The sequence below is a fragment of the Colobus angolensis genome, unplaced genomic scaffold (assembly GCF_000951035.1).
Source record: "Colobus angolensis palliatus isolate OR3802 unplaced genomic scaffold, Cang.pa_1.0 Scaffold172, whole genome shotgun sequence".
NCBI classification, from domain to species: domain Eukaryota; kingdom Metazoa; phylum Chordata; class Mammalia; order Primates; family Cercopithecidae; genus Colobus; species Colobus angolensis.
Window position 1 is genome coordinate 4,570,988 of NW_012114844.1, and position 16,335 is coordinate 4,587,322.

General features: G+C 51.4%; 1 pseudogene; it reads left to right on the forward strand.

Annotated features, from left to right (window-relative positions):
* LOC105509270 overlaps window positions 1–7,127 on the forward strand; it is a 46,091-nt pseudogene extending 38,964 nt beyond the window's left edge.
* The last annotated feature ends 9,208 nt before the right edge of the window (window positions 7,128–16,335 follow it).

Consider the following 16,335-nt stretch of genomic DNA (forward strand, 5'->3'; position numbering starts at 1 on the left):
CTGATGTAAGGACTTCCCTTCCAGTCCTCTGTGAAGTTGCAGCTGCTCTGCAGCCAGGTAGTAAAGAGTCCCCTGGGGGAACAGGGGAATGATGTGAGTACAAGACCCAGCACCCCATTGTCCCATGACCTTATGACCCCCAGTGCCCTGAAGCTCTGCACTAGGCCCGGGGAGATGGGTGACCCTGCCTGTCAACCTCTCTGGGCACCTCCCATACTTATTTCCAGCCTGTCTGTTCCTTATTGCAGAATCCAGGCTGGGGTTGGGGGGCTGGTGAACAGGGGCCTGGCACCCCCTGAAGGTTTCCTTTCCCCATAGTATGAGAAGATCCTGAAGCTAACGGCTGATGCCAAGTTTGGTGAGTACCCTGCTGATTCCACAGGCCCCAGACAACCCTGGGACCTTGGCCTGCTGCCTGGTACAGAGGCCCCCCCGGCTCCCACCCCTCCCAGCAGCATCCTTAACCTACCTTCCCTAGTGGAGGAGCATGAGGGAAAGAAAGACATTGACAGTCCCACCTTCCTGTCCTCTGCCAGCTCCTGGTGGAGCAGTAGCAGTGCCCATAGCTCCAGGAGGCCTCAGGGCTTTGAACTGAAGTTAATAGGGCAACTGGGAGGTGGCTGGGGCCACAGTGACACCCCCGTCCCACCCACGGGTCCCTCGGAGTCAGGCGATGTGAAGGCCACAGTGGCAGTGCTGAGTTTCATCCTCTCCAGTGCAGCCAAGCAGTGTCGATGGCGGATGCTTGTCCAGTGAACTGCAGCAGCTGGGGCTGTCCAAAGGTACGGGTTGTGGGTGGGCAGCTGGGCAGCCTGTGGGCCAAGGGCTGCTAGAGAGGGGGCCAGGCCCTGTGACCCCGAGGTGTACCCTGCCCTGTCTGGGCCAGGAACCCAAGCCCAGCCCTCACCCGCTACCTCCAGAGCTACTCCGTTCTACCCCCAGAGCACGCGGCCAGCCTGTGCCGCTGTTATGAGGAGAAGCAAAGCCCCTTGCAGAAGCACCTGTGGATCTGCAGCCTACGCAGTAATTATGACACCAGCCAGGGTCCAGGCTCATTCTAGAAGATGCATGCAGCATGCAAAGTGCATGGAGAGTCCAGGGAGATGACTTAACCATGGTCACATACCAAGCAGCTGCAGAGCTGGGACCTGGCCCTGGGTGTCCTGACTCCGTGAACTCTGTGATGTGTATGTACAGGATCAGACCTTGCCCTTTCCTCCTTCCTTAGTTGCCCATGCCCCATTTGTGAGCACCTTGCTCATTCTCATTCCTCTCTCTCCAAAGTGTGGTCCTTGGCAGCACAAAGTGGTAGAAGGGGTAGCGGAGACTGTGGACCCCTCAGCTGCACCTAAGACCTCTGTGTGGTCTAGCTGTGTGTGCTGGGGGAGGCTCTTGGCTCCCGCTCTGTAAATGAGACCAATACCTGTGGCATGGAGGGCCGGAGGCTGGTGTGAGTGCCAAGCACTTGGCGCCATGCCCCCGATGAGCATGGACATGGAAGCAGGGGTGTTCCTTGACTTTATGCACCTTGGGGATGGGCGTGGGGCTCTCTGTGTGGGTTGACAAGGCATTGCTTTCCCCCACTCCACCTCTGTCCCAGCCCTGCAAGTCCAGTCCTTGGGGGTCCAGGAGGGAAGAAGCCCCTGGCTGTGTGACTTCGGGCTGGTGCCTGGCCCTCTCTGGCTCTGAGTTCCTGGGAACGTCAGCACCCAAGGCATGCCCTCAAGTTTAGCACCTTGACAAGAAGGGTGGGGACACTGGGATCAGACCCAAACCTCTGGCCCCAAATCCCGCAGCCCCAGCTGGAGAATGAGGCGATGCTGGGCTTGGGTGGGGAAATCAGGGATGTAAAGAGGCCTGCTCACCCCTCAGCCTGGCTCAAAGGCTCAAGGCATCAAAGGATAAGTTTGCTCCTCTGGAAGAAGCCTGGGCCCAGCCAGACACTCACCAGGACAATGGCAGCTGTGACGAGCAGGAGGCCCAGGATGAGAAGAGCCACAGCATAGCTGGAGATGGAGGTGTCCAGCGGGCTGGAGGCTTTGGGGCTAGGAGTGCCTAGAGCAGAGCAAGAAGGCTATGACCAGGCGCGGGTCCTGCCTCCCAGACTTCTGAGAAGGCAGAATCTGGGCCCAGAAGGTGCTGCGGGACCAGAGAACTGGGGCTAAGAGATCTTGGAGGGCTCCATGAGGAGGCGAGGCAGGCTTCAGATCAGGGCATGCGGAGGCAGCAAGCCCAAGGGAGGAGGCAGATGGACAGAGGGAGGAGGCCTGCAGAGGGAAGGAGGTACTGACTGAGGTCTGGGATGACCGTGTCTACCAAGAGGCCGTCTCCCTCCCACAGGATGTGCAGACCCTGGCATACACAGACCACATGAGAGCTTGGACTGGCACCACCCTGAAGAAGGTGGCACCCACTCTGTCAGTCAGTGGACCCGGCCTGGTGAGAGGATTATCACAGACATCAGGGGGCTGGGCAGCCTTGGGGGACTGGGGGAGGTCATCTCTTCCAGCCTCCTGTCCTCAACTCCAGAACCCTGGTTGGAGCCCTGGGTCACCCAGGGCCACCCTGGAGCCACCGGAATTCCTCTACCACCACTTGGTCAAAGTTCTGCAGAGGTATGAGGATGAGGGTCAGCTCGGGGTTCAGGAGAGGATGAAGAGGGTCACAGCTCTACCAAACAAAGCCTCATTCCTTGTGGCGCCCGCCCCACCCCTCTGCTGCCAACTTCAGGCTGGCCCAGCCCTGCAGAGTAGGTGCCCAAAGGCATCAGTAGCAGCTCCTCTCATGCTGGTCTCCCCCCAGGGCCCCCTCTGGAACCCGGTACCACAGATCTCAGGGTGGGAGGTACAGCTCAGTCTCCCTTCCCCCTCATGCCCCTCATAGGGGCTTTGTCCTCCAAGGCCCCTGGCTGCTAGGGAACCCACACCCATGGCCTCCTTTCTGAGGGCTGGCCCTTCCACAGCCTAGATACTTGAGCCCTGGGCAGAGGGGTAACGATCCCAGCACTGTCTTTGCAAGCAGAGAGGCTGCTTGGCACCAGACCCTGACTCCTTGGGCTGAGCTCAGCAGCAGGCGTGTCACCAAGGCCCCCTGGGCAGAAGGGGCTCAACTCTTAGGGCTCATCACTCGCCATGCCTGCATGTTCCTGCTAGGCATCCACCCTGGGGACCCAGCTTTCCCCCTGCCCCCAGCTGCTGGCAGCCCCATCTTGACTCATCCAGGGTCCTAGAGGCCATGTCAGGAAGCAGCCAGCAGCTGGGAGGAGCACTTGATGTTTCTGGATTTTTTTTTTCTTAAGCTCCCTTGGGTGGGAGGGGCTACAGACTCAAGGGAGACTGCAGGCCACCCCTTCCCCACTCCCTGGCTGGGTGGGCTTCCAGCTCAGGAGTCTGACTGGAAGGATGGGACTGTCCTGTCACAGAGGCAGGTCTGAGTAGTCCAGGCCCAGTTTTACCCTCCAGCAGGGCCCCTCCCATTCGTTTGTCCAGCTGGCTTTGCCCAAAGCACAAGTGATGTCTGTGTGGACTGTCCCCCCTGTCCCCAAGGGGAGTCTGGCTCCAGTCCTGGCCTGGAACTCAGAGACCTTATAATTAGAGGCCACATTCCAATTGGCCTCTAATTGGCAGGGGGGACCAGCATGGTCTGCCCACAGCCAGGGCATGGGCAGCCCATGTTGGCAGCCCCAGACCTGACACCACAGCTCCCGTGTCCCCTCTCCACTTACGTCCTGCATATCATCTACACTACGTGCTGTCTCTGATGAATCCAAGCTGTTGGCTTCTGTCAGCTTGTCTGGGAAGTCACACTGACCGTAAGGGCAACAGTGCAGCCTGAGTTGGGGGCTAAGTGGGAATGGGCCTGGTGTGGGGTGGGGGAGGCAAGTGTCTGGTGCCTCTCTGCTTATCTTCCCTTCTCCCTTGCCCACAAAGGAGGCATCTTCTCCATGTCTCTCTGCCACCCCGGGGACATAAAATACTGCCTCAGGTCTGTCTTCCCTTGGACATAGCCCACCTACCTTCCTGTGGGACTCAGGGCTTTGTTTTGTTCTGTGGCCCACATGAGAAGCAATTATCCCTGCTCTGCTCAGCTGAGAGAGGACAAACTGAGGCAGAGCAGGGGAACAACTCTGTCATAGTCTGCCTGTTAATGGCAGAGTCAAGACCAGCCCTTCCCTGAGTGTCAGGTCCAGTGGACACTATTAGTGCATTTTGCATTGCTCTAGAGGAATACCTGAGACTGGCTTATTTATTTATTTTTGAGATGAAGTCTAGCTCTGTCGCCCAGGCTGGAGTACAGTGGCATGATCTCAGGACACTGAACCTCCACCTCCTGGGTTCAGGCTACTCTCCTGCCTCAGTCTCCTGAGTAGCTGGAATTATAGCCATGCACCACCATGCCTGGCTAATTTTTTGCATCTTTAGTAGAGACAGGGTTTTGAGATGAAGTTTCGCTCTTGTGGCCCAGGCTAGAGTGCAATGGTGTGACCTCAGCTTATTGCAACCTCTGCCTCCCAGTTCAAGCAATTTTCATGCCTCAGCCTCCCAAGTAGCTTGGATTACAGGCATGCACCACCATGCCCACCTAATTTTGTATTTTTAGTAGACAGGGTTTCACCAGGTTGGCCAGGCTGGTCTTGAACTCCTGACCTCAAGTGATTCACCCACCTTGGCCTCCCGAAATGCTGGGATTGCAGGCGTGAGCCACCACTCCTGGCCCTGAGACTGGGTAATTTATAAAAGAGGTTTATTTGCCTCACAGTTCTGCAGGCTGTACAAGCATCTGCTAGGCTTCTGGTGAAGCCTCAGGAAGCTTTTACTCCTGGCGGGAGGCTAAGAGGGAGCAGACGTGTCACATGATGAGAGGGGAAGCAAGAGAGAGGAGGCATCAGGCTCTTTTAAACAACCAGCTCTCCAGTGAACTAATAGAAAACTCACTCACTGAATCACTTGAACCTGGGAGATGGAGGTTGCAGTGAGCTGAGATCGCATCACTGCACTCCAGCCTGGGCTATGAGTGAACACTGTCTCAAAAAAAAAGAAAAAAGACAAGAAAAAACAAAAGAAGAAAACGCACTCATTACCATGGGGAGGGCACTAAGCCATTCAAGAGGGGTCCCCCACCATGACCCAAACACCTCACACTCTAGGCCCCACCTCCAGCATTGGGGATCACATTCCAACATGAGACGTGGATGGGACAAGTATCCAAACTATGTCAGAGGCCTCCCCTCCCTCTCATCAGAGTCTTCTGTCCTCAGGTCAGGTGCATGCTGGCCTCCATGCCTGGCTTCCTAGGAAGTCATCTTGGCCCCAAGGGGTTGGGCAGGGCCACTAGGCTAAGGGTTGGAGCCCTACCTCTCCTAGTCCCAGCCTAGGTCTCCATCACTGGCTAGCCCACTCTGCTTGCTGCATTCTCTCCACACCTGTTCCCTGCAGCTCAGGGGTCAGTCTGGGTGCAGGCCTGGGTAGAGTCCAGAAGCAGATTCTGCACCCCCTGAGCTCATACCTCCTGTGCACCATGGCAGCCAAAATGCACCAGCATGGCCAGGAGCGCTGGCTTGTCCCTGTAGTATCAGTGTTTTGGGAGGCTGAGGTGGAAAGCTCTTGAGACCAGCCTGGGCAACATAGCCAGACCCTGTCTCTACAAAAAATAAAATTAGGCATGGTGGCATGCGCCTGTGGTCCCAGCTACTCAGGAGGCTGAGGTGGGAAGATCACATGAACCCGGGAGGTCAAGGCTGCAGTGAGCTATGATTGTACCACCGCACTCCAGCCTGGGCAATGGAGCAAGACCCTGTCTCTAAAACAGGAAACAAAGTGCACCAGTGTGTGGATACCAGCTTCTCCTGGTGTGTGGACCTGACCACACTCGGCCCCATTGGTGAGTGGGAGGCTGCCTGCTGTCTTCCAGAACATTCCCACCCCTACACCTGTGACCCTCCTGCATGCTCTGGCAGGTTTTGTGAGGGGACCTGTCACCTACCTCTCTGCCCTAAGGCCCAGCTCAAACCTTACCTGCACCTGAGAACCTTGTTCTGAAGAGTTTTTCCCCCACCCATAGACCCCTTCATTTCAGAGTTTTCAGTGGGGTGAGTACAAGGATCGATTCTGCTACCAGCCTGGGAGGAATTGTCCCCAGGGTTGGGTCTCTGGATGGCATATGAGGGTCTAGACCAGGACCCAGATGCCTGTAACCTGAGGGGCAGGACTTTGGCGGCCCCAGCTTCACAGATCCCCTCGTCCAACCTGACCTTCCAGGACAGGCCCAACCCCTGCATCCTTTGGTCTTGGTCCCTACTGGGAACTCTGGTTACCCTGACTTACCTACTTTGACTCCAAAGGTAATGCTGACATCCCCAATGAGACACAGTAACAGATTGCAACTAATATAGGGTTACCTGGCTCAGTGTCACCATGGCCAGGCAGAACTCAGGTCGTAACCTTGTTCAACCTCTGCCTCCCAGGTTCAAGTGATTCTCCTGCCTTAGCCTCCCGAGTAGCTGGGACTACAGGTGCATGCCACCACGCCTGGCTAATTTTTTGTAGTTTTAGTAGAGGTGGGGTTTCACCGTGTTACCCAGGATGGTCTTGATCTCCTGACCTCATGATCTGCCCACCTCAGCCTTTCAAAGTGCTGGGATTACAGGTGTGAGCCACTGCGCCCAGCCTCGCCAATGCCCTTCTATCTCTGGTGCTCTGCAGGGTCTGCCTTGGAGCACCTGGAGCCCAAGAAGCTGCCCCTCACCTTTGTGATCCCAGGGACCCCCTCCCTGATCATGAAGAATGCAGACCCAAACCCGCTGAGGTGCCTGAAGGAGCAGGGTCAGCCTCTGCCTCCCACGGCCTCTCTGATGGGGAGGATGTTATCCCAGCAGCGAGAGCTGGGAGCAGAATCAGGAGGATGGGGGTTTTCTCTATGGGTAGCTCTGGGCTCCAGGGTGGAGCCCTCTTAACCTGGCCCTTCCCCTGTGACTCTCCTTAGCCCCAGCCAAAGAAAGCATCTTGCCTGAGGTCAGCTGTCAGATAGGGACAGAGTGGGACCTGTGTTCTTTCTCACCCAGCTGCAGCTCCCCCTCCCCCGACCCCTTCCCCCAGGTGATAGAGAACCTGGCATGCTGTGCCCCGTAGAAGAGTTCCCTTTCCTTCTGGTGAGGGATGAGAACTGGCTTGGGGCAGGAGGGATGAGGGGTCTGGGGGCTCTCCCATCCCTGCCTCGCATTTGAAGGTTGCCAAGGACTGAAGGTGACCACCAACTGCTGGTCAGCAGCTGGTGAATAGAATTGAAACCCCACCCTGAACAGTTGCTGGGTGCAAAGAACTGAGTCCCCCAGGCCATGCTCCCAGGCTGCAGCCCCTCAGTCAGGTATGTACAGAGGATGGGAGGCCTCAGCTGCCCCGGGCAGGATGCTTTCTCCCCGGCTTCTTCCTTCTGCTGTAACTCCCTTGGGGATCTCACTTCCAGAACCTGTAAGTGTGGTCTGGGAACCACACTTTTGAAAACCACTAGAGATTAAGGCCGTGGTGTTAAGAATTTTGCTTTCAAGGTGAGGAAGGGGAGTTCTAAGTTGCCTTTGCTAGGGGTCACATAATGATTCAAGAGCAGGAATTCACTGCCTCCGGAGTCCAGAGGAGCCCAGGAGGGCAGGTACTTGCTCTCCATCAGCAGGTGCCAGCCAAGTGGCCATGCATAGGCAGTGACTGCCACCCTCTGGCCAGCCGTGGTAAAGCCCCTGGCTAGTGGTTCCACTGCGGTGGTCTGTGTTCCCGACTGGGGACTGTCAAGGGACCCTGATTGCAGGGTCGGAAGCCAGTTCCAGGAGGTTCCCTGATTCAGTATTGGCAGACCAACTAAGAAAGTACTGATGTGTCCCTCTGGGTTTGGATTTGAATCCAGACTCCCGCCTCTGGCCCCACGATTGTCCTGCCCTTACCTTCTCCATACCCCTTTCCTTCCTCTGAGCTCCTGTTTCCCTGCTTTCCCTCCCCAATACTGTGGAATTAGGAACAAAAAATCAGCTACACCCAGTTCGGCTTGGGTTTCCATCCTTACTCTGCCTTGTTGGCTGAATGACCCTGGAGAAGCCACTTCGCCTTTCTCAGGGTCAGTTTCCTTCTCTGTGTGAAATAGCGATATTTATTTCTCACGGTGTGGCCCAGTCCATACATCCACCATTGCAGCCCTCCCAGTGTTTGAAACTAAACTGAAACTAAAATATGAAGACATTAGTGTCTCCAAAGTGGAATGTGTATGCCCCAGACAGTGAGCAAGACCGTAGGGAGTATGGGAAGAAAATATTAGATCTTCTGATATTTATCTTTATCTTGTCCCTCTTCTATTTTTATATTTGTTTTATAATGTACATAAATATTATAGTAGTAGAAATACATATATATTTATAAATAATGTACACATAGAATGCATGGTGATAATTTTTTATTTTTATTTTATTTTATTTTATTTTGTGAGACAGGGTCTCGCTCTATCACCCAGGTTGGAGTGCAGTGGCACAATCTCAGCTCACTGCAGCTTCTGCCTCCGGGCTTAATAGATTCTCCTATCTTAGCCTCCTGAGTGGCTGGGACCAGGGGCATGTGCCACCACACCTAGCTAATCTTTTTGTACTTTTCTGTAGAGAGGGGTTTCATCATGTTGCCCAGGCTGGTCTCAGACTCATCAGCTCAAGTGATCTACCTGCTTCGGCCTCCCAAAGTGCTGGCATTACAGACATGAGCCACTATGCCCAGCCAGTAATAAATTTTTAATAATAGGTACATGGGGTCACTGCTTTAGAGAAGGGGAGGCATAACTTTCTAGAAGTTTCCTTGTGAAGAAATGCTCAGAGTGGCTGATTGCTGGGTGAAGTCTGGAAGTTGCCCTGGCTATAAGCTTCAGAGAGGTAAATACCCTTAGCCATCTGGCAAGCTAGTGAGGAAAAGAGACCTGGGGCCTTTCAGGGCCTTCCCTAACAGTGGACTGTATGTTTGAGAAGTCCCAGAACGGCAATTGTAAGAGTAATCCTAGGTGGCATTTATTGAGTGTTTTCCTTGTGCCAGGCACTGTTTTAAGCATTTTACATATTTTAACTCTATTAATCCTCATATCAGCCCTAAAAGGAAAGTTCCAGTATTATCCCCATTTTAGAGATATCCCAGTGGGGTTACATAATTTACCAGAGCCTTGGATGGAGCAGCCAAGATTGAACCCAAGCATTCTGACTCTAGAGGCCAAGTTGTTTAACCCCTTTGTGCCAAAACTGGAAACAAAAGGGGCCTGGGGCCTGTCTGGTGGGCACGGAGGAGAAGGAGGTGCTACTTGATGAAAGCAGGGAAGCTTGTGGGACAGAGTGACGGTGGCATCCGCAGAAGAAGAGGGACACCACGTGAGACACTGTGGCCTGCAGGAGAGGAAGGAAGAGGGAGACCAGGAAAAAGGAGAGTCAGGTGTCAGCTGTGGGGGCCAGAGAGGAAACCTGGGTTAAACATCAGAAAGTGTGGGTGGGGTCCCTGACATCAGACTTTGCCAGCTGGGGTTCTGAGGAGAACCGTCAGAACTCTACCCAGGGCAGATGTGGCCCTGGGCCTCCCTCTCCTTCTCCCTGTGCTGAGCAGAGAGCAGGACTTTTGCCTGCACCCCACTCCAGACCTGCTGATTCATGTCTTTCCTGGGAAGTCAAGTAAGGCTTCCCGGAACTGAGGCAGAGGGAGCTGTTCCTCCCAAGGAGGTAGTGAGCTCCCTGTCCCTGGAGGTATTCAAACAGAGGCTGGATGATCCCATGGTGGGGTTGTGTAGAGGGAGAGAGGTATGCAATAGACCTGTGAGGTTCTTCTTCCTTCAGAAATGCTTGGACCTGGGACTCTGAGTGGAGAGAAGTATAGGGGTGAGTCCTGGGACACGGTGACCTGGTATCATTCTGCCTGCTTCAGCCTCTCTCTGTGTCTGCCTTATGCAGGGCTACTTGGAAAGACAGTGAATGATTCTCAGGGAACAACTATGTCCCTATGGGGCTGCAGCCTTAGAGGGAGCCTCCCAACCTTAGCATCCTTATGAATTGTAGATCTTTTCAGGACAGGCCTTACATCTTGGAGCTACTTCACCATTAGCCTGGATGTTTACCTATCTTATTCTAAAATCTTTTCATTTCCTCCTGACCTGCAAGACCACAACTCTTATTATAGATGTTTAAATGGCATATACAGTGGCAAGTCTCTCCAGATTTTCTTTACAATGGGCATTCCGCAGATCTGCGAACTTTGATAGGAAAATAATTATATCTTTATTTCCCTTAACCTCTAACTGGAATTTAATATTTTCTTTAATGATAAATGTATGCAATAAATCCAGGAGTATTAGTAGTACCTGTGACTTTGTCACCAATACAAATCACAAATATTTTCCTATCACATTGCAGCTGTTGCAAGTAATTCTAAATATTGTTTATGCTCATTGCTACTTTAAAATTACAGAACAGGCTGGGAGCCATGGTTCATGCCTGTAATCCCAGCACTTTGGGAGGCTGAAGTGGGCAGATCACTTGAGCCCAGGAATTTAAGACTAGCCTGGGCAACATGGCGAAACCTTTTCTCTACAAAAAAAAAAATTACAAAAATTAGCCGGGCATGGTGGCACATGCCTGTAGTTCCAGCTACTTGGGAGGCTGAAGTGGGAGGATCACTTGAGCCTGGAAGACTGGGCTGCAGTGAGCTGTGATTGTGCCACTGCACTCCAGCCTGAGTGACAGAGCGAGACCCTCTCTCAAAAATAAAATAACAGAAGATATTAGACATGCTGCATTAATAAAGCACATATACTACTGTTTCACAAATATTTTGGTAACTACTTTGATATAATTGGTTTCCTCTGTAATCCTATGTAGTTTTTTTCTTATGTACTTAAAAACATTATTCTGCCCCACCTGGCTGTTCTGTGATCTCATGACCTTTCAGTGGGAACTCAGACTCAGGAGGGCTGCAACCAGCACTGGCCCAAATGACTTCGGTGGTTTCTACAGCATGCTGGAGAGAATCTGAGAGGATTCCCAGCAGGAATTTGGGGATTCTCTGGGTGATGCATCAGTTATTACAACTTTATTTTTACCAGTTTTGCTAAGCAGCAGCAATAGCAGAGATGATTAAGAAAAATGAGAGAAAAAAATACAAAAAGAGAATAGGCATAGATGGTGGTAGCTGCTTTCTTGATGTTGATACTGAGGGCCAAGCTTTCCACTAAGCTTTTGTAGTTGCAGAAAACCTCAGATGTAATGGTAGTGTTACAGGATCTTTGGAGGGGTATGGGGGCTATTGATTTTCTTCCTGGGAGCTCCTTTGCCTGAGTTCTTGTCCTGTGTCCAGGAATAATGAGGTACTCAAAGAACTTATTGAGTGTAGCTGTTAAGCAGCTCCGAGAAGACCCACAGTGGGTAGCTCCTCTGAGCAAGTCATCCCATGGAGTGTTCAGCTCTCAGCAGACAGGAGGCCTAGAGAGGGTAGCTCCCCTCTGCTCAATGGTCATCCTGTCGCCTGCTGCTCTCAGCGGAAAGTAGACCCAACCCTGAAGAGGGGAGCTGCTTTTAGCAGAGAAAAGATCTGCTCCTGGAGAAGGAGGCTGTTTTGGGGGATCCTCTCCTCAGGTCATTTGGAAGTCTCTACAGGAGGAAGCGGGCCTCCTCTCCGCAGGTCCTTTGAAAGTCTCTGCAGGTCTCTGCAGCTCTGGCAGACAGTAGCTCCTCTCTACAGCTACTCTTCCTGCTGTCTCTCTGTCCTCTCCTGCAGTTTGGCTGAGCCCAGGGCTTTTATGGACCTCAGAAAGGAGGAAGTGTGTGCTGATTGGCCCATTGGCAGCCATGGGTGGGCCTGGAGGAGGCACTACAAGCTCCCACTCAGGTCTGTGGGACTGGCAGCCTGGTCCCCAGTTTTCAGTCCCTCCCTGACCTGAAGATGGGGCCTTACTGGAGACCCACCCACTTCTGCCCAGGAATCAATCTGCCTCCCACTGTCATTCAAGGCCTCTGGGGCTTGGCCCCAAGCCCTGTTCCAAGATCAGAGCAGAGGTGGCAGCCCAGAGAGGCCAGGCAGCAGGAACAGACACCCCCAAGCGACCGGGGGTGGGGGGCAGTGGGGTCCTTTCTGGGGTCCACGAGGGTGCAGGCTGCAGAAACTCTCTGGGTCCTAGACCTAGGAGGGCAGATCTTGCCTGCTGCCAGCCCCCTCCAAGAGCACAGGGAGGCTCGGATCCACAGCCGCAGTTTGGGCCGTTGTAGCCCCGCCCAGGAGGGTGGGGATCCTGCCTGCTCCGTAAAGCAGGAGGCCTGAGTCTGCAGCTGCGGTTTGGGCGGCCGCAGCAGCACCCGGGGAGCTCTCCCCAACTCAGAAGGGGCGAGGCGTCCACCGGCATGCAGCCCCAGCTGTGCCTCCCCGCCACAGCCCTGTGATGGCAGCAGCTACTGCATCAATAGTGTAAACGTTGGCCGGACACGGTGGCTCACGCCTGTAATCCCAACACTTTGGGAGGCCAAGGCGGGTGGATCATGAGGTCAGGAGATCGAGACCATCCTGGCTAACATGGTGAAACCCCGTCTCTACTAAAAGAAATACAAAAAATATTAGCCAGGTGTGGTGGCAGGCGCCTGTAGTCCGAGCTACTTGGGAGGCAGGAGAATGGCGTGAACCCGGCAGGCGGAGCTTGCAGTGAGCCGAGATTGCGCCACTGCACTCCAGCCTGGGAGACAGAGCAAGACTCCATCTACAAAAAAAAAAAAAAAAAGTGTGAACATTTTCAACTACATGTATTATTATATCAAAGAGTGGCATATCTTACATGAATGATCTCTTTTGTGTTTAGGTATTCTAAACAATGTGAAAATGAAGTGCATGTAGCAAAAACCTTTTACTATATGAAACTTCACAACACTTGTAAAAAAATTAAATTTGGTTTGTGCACAGTGTAACGTTTCTCCTTATATTGTCCAAAATTACACCCACAAACACAAACCGTTCACCCTAATTAGGTGTTGGCCTCAACCTACGCATCTGGGACTGTTCTATTAAACTGCTGCCAGAATCTTACATCCAGTTACCTCCACTTTCTAGAACGTATTCTGTAATAATGCTATCAAAACCAATTTCTACTCCATACGGATTTTATTTTGCAATAGCAATTAAAATGTTTTCTTCCAAAAAAAATCCCATTGTTGTGAGACAGGATTCGTAGACTTCATCAGATGCCTGAGACATCCACAGTGTAAAAAAGGCCAATTATTCTAGCTTTATAGTCCCAGTGCTAAGGTCATGCCAGTGACCTCATATGCCTGGCCCTCTGGGGGGGATGGGGTGAAAGTAGGTACTTATTACATCCTTTTTGAATGAATGGTTTGGAGTTCTTGTCATAATTATAGAATTATAAAGCTAGAAAGTCTTTAGTACGATGATTTTCAAAGTGTTTGGCCATGACTCCTAGCAAGAAATGGATTTTCATTTGTGACCCAGTAACCTCATGGGTGAAACAGTTTTTATAAAACATGATGTAACTTTACTATGTATAATGCACTCTTATATCTTCTATTCTACTTTTTTCTTAATGTATTCCATTTCTCTTTTTTGAGATGATTAATTGAATTTTTATCCAAAACAACTTGCTTCAATTGAAAATTAATAGTAGCAGATTTGGGAGCAAATAAACAGAAATGGAAAGTCTTGGTATTTGGCTTAATTATTCTATAAGCATGCTGATCACATTTATGCTTTTTTAATTTTAAATTTTAATTAAATTTTAAGTTAAAAGGCATAAATGTGATCAGTGTGCTTTTAGAATAATTTGAAGGTGTGGTATTTATAGTTAATGTGTAGAAAAGAAAAAAACCTCACATAACCCCAGATCACACAGATTAAAATTCACTTAGTCATACAGTTGTGAGCACTTTTGATAGCCAAAATTTCACCATTCTTAAAGTGGGAGTCTTTCAAAAATACTTCTTCATATTCAAAAGCTAAAAGTTAGAGTGAAGATGGCCCAATTATCTTGGTGTGGGAGAGGTAACATAATAATCTATTTCCAAAACTCACAAAAACCCGTAAATGTCACCAACAAAAAACAAAGCAGCGGATTGGCCAAAACCTAGGCAACTGGTTATACCGGAAGGCGGCAGATCACTCATTTAACTGCTAAAAGCCATTGCTTTGTAGTACTAATGTTAATTCCTTCCTGCACTTCGGGAACCCACATCGCAGCCAATGCAGGGTCAGTTTCTGTGTATTTAGCTCTGTGGAATGTGCCAGAACACCAGTCAGCACTTAAGTCAATCTAAAGGGAATTCTCTACAGTTTGAAAATCATCTCACTGGCTTTATGATATAATTTGTACATTCTTCCTAAGCTTCAGGGGTACATACCTGCCCCCTGGTCCAATAGATCCAGAACAGTTACAAGGATATCTTGACTTATAGGAGATGCCACATAAGAATTTTGACAATTCAGTCTTGAAGTCTGCTCACTTTGACCCAAACTTTCTAAGCCAGTGACATGCAGAGGGTCCACCTGGAGCAGATGAAATTTCTGTGGACAGAGATGTCACAGAGCTGGGAAGCAGAGAAATAGCTCTCCAGTCAATATGAGTGAGAAAAATTAGTCATATCACTTTGAAACATGTGAACTTGAGGGTTAAGGATGCTGGCATGCAGGGAAGTCACGTGCGCAGCAGAAGACTTGCAGGATGTCTTCTCTTTTGTGTTAATGTGAGATTACTGAGGACAAGAGAATAGGTCCTGGGAGATGTGGTGTATTAGCCAATTTCTGGTCACACACAGCCTCCTCAAAAAGCCCCTAAAGATGGCCAGGCGCAGTGGCTTACGCCTGTAATCCCAGCAACTTGGGAGGCCGAGGGGGTGGAGCACCTGAGGTCAGGACTTTGAGACCAGCCTAGCCAACATGGTGAAACCCTGTCTGTACTGCAAACACAAAAAATTAGCTGGGCATGGTGGTGCGTGCCTGTAATCCCAGCTACTGAGGAGGCTGAGGCAAGAGAATCACTTGAACCCAGGAGGCAGAGCTTGCAGTGAGCCGAGATCGTGCCACTGCACTCCAGCCTGGGCAACACAGCGAGACTCTGTCTTAAAAGAAAAAAAAGGCCGGGCACGGTGGCTCAAGCCTGTAATCCCAGCACTTTGGGAGGCCGAGACGGGCAGATCACGAGGTCAGGAGATCGAGACTATCCTGGCTAACATGGTGAAACCCCGTCTCTACTAAAAAATACAAAAAACTAGCCGGGCGAGGTGGCGGGCGCCTGTAGTCCCAGCTACTCGGGAGGCTGAGGCAGGAGAATGGCATAAGCCCGGGAGGAGGAGCTTGCAATGAGCTGAGATCCGGCCACTGCACTCCAGCCCCGGCGACAGAGCGAGACTCCGTCTCAAAAAAAAAAAAAAAAAAAAGCCCCCAAAGATGAACTTCACCTACTTGTAAGTGGTCTAATAGTCTTCCATCTCTCTTTATATTTATATTTTTGAACTTTAAAACTAGTTTTTTTTTGAAAAATATTTTTTAGAACCAGGGTCTTACTCTGTTACCCAGGCTAGAGTGCAGTGGCCCAATCATAGCTCACTGCAGTCTCAAACTCCTGGGCTCAGGTGATCCTTACTCCTGCCTCCCGAGTAGCTAAGTCTACAAGTGCACACCACTGCGTCTGCAATTTGAAAATTTTTTGTAGAGATTGGGTCTCACCATGTTGCCCATACTGGTCTTGACATCATGGCCAGAAGCAATCCTCCCACCTTGGTCTCCCAAAGTGCTGGGATTACAGGAGTGAGCCACCACATCTGAGCCACAGGGCGGCCTCCAAAATGGGGCATGAGCCTCTTCCCATCTCTTTTTTTGTTGTTGCTGTTCAAGACAGTCTCACTCTTTTGCCCAGGCTGGAGTGCAGTCGTGTGATCTAGGCTCACTGCAACTTCCGCCTCACGGGTTCAAGCGATTCTCCTGCCTCAGCCTCCCAAGTAGCTGGGACTACAGGCATGTGCCACCACACCTGGCTAATTTTGTTTTTGTTTCTATTTTTTCACTTGAGATGGGGTTTCACCACATTGGCCAGGTTGATTTCAAACTCCTGACCTCAAGTGATCCACCCACCTCCGACTCCCAAAATCCTGGGATCACAGGCATGAACCATCACACCCAGCCCCATCTCTGTTTTTTTTTTTTCTTTTTTTGAGATGGGGTCTAGCTCTGCCCCCCAGGCTGGAGTGCAGGGGTGTGATCACGGCTCAGTGTAGCCTCAACCTCCAGGGCTTAAGTGATCCTCCTGCCTCAGCCTCCCAAGTAACTGGAACTACAGGCATGTGCTATTTTTTTT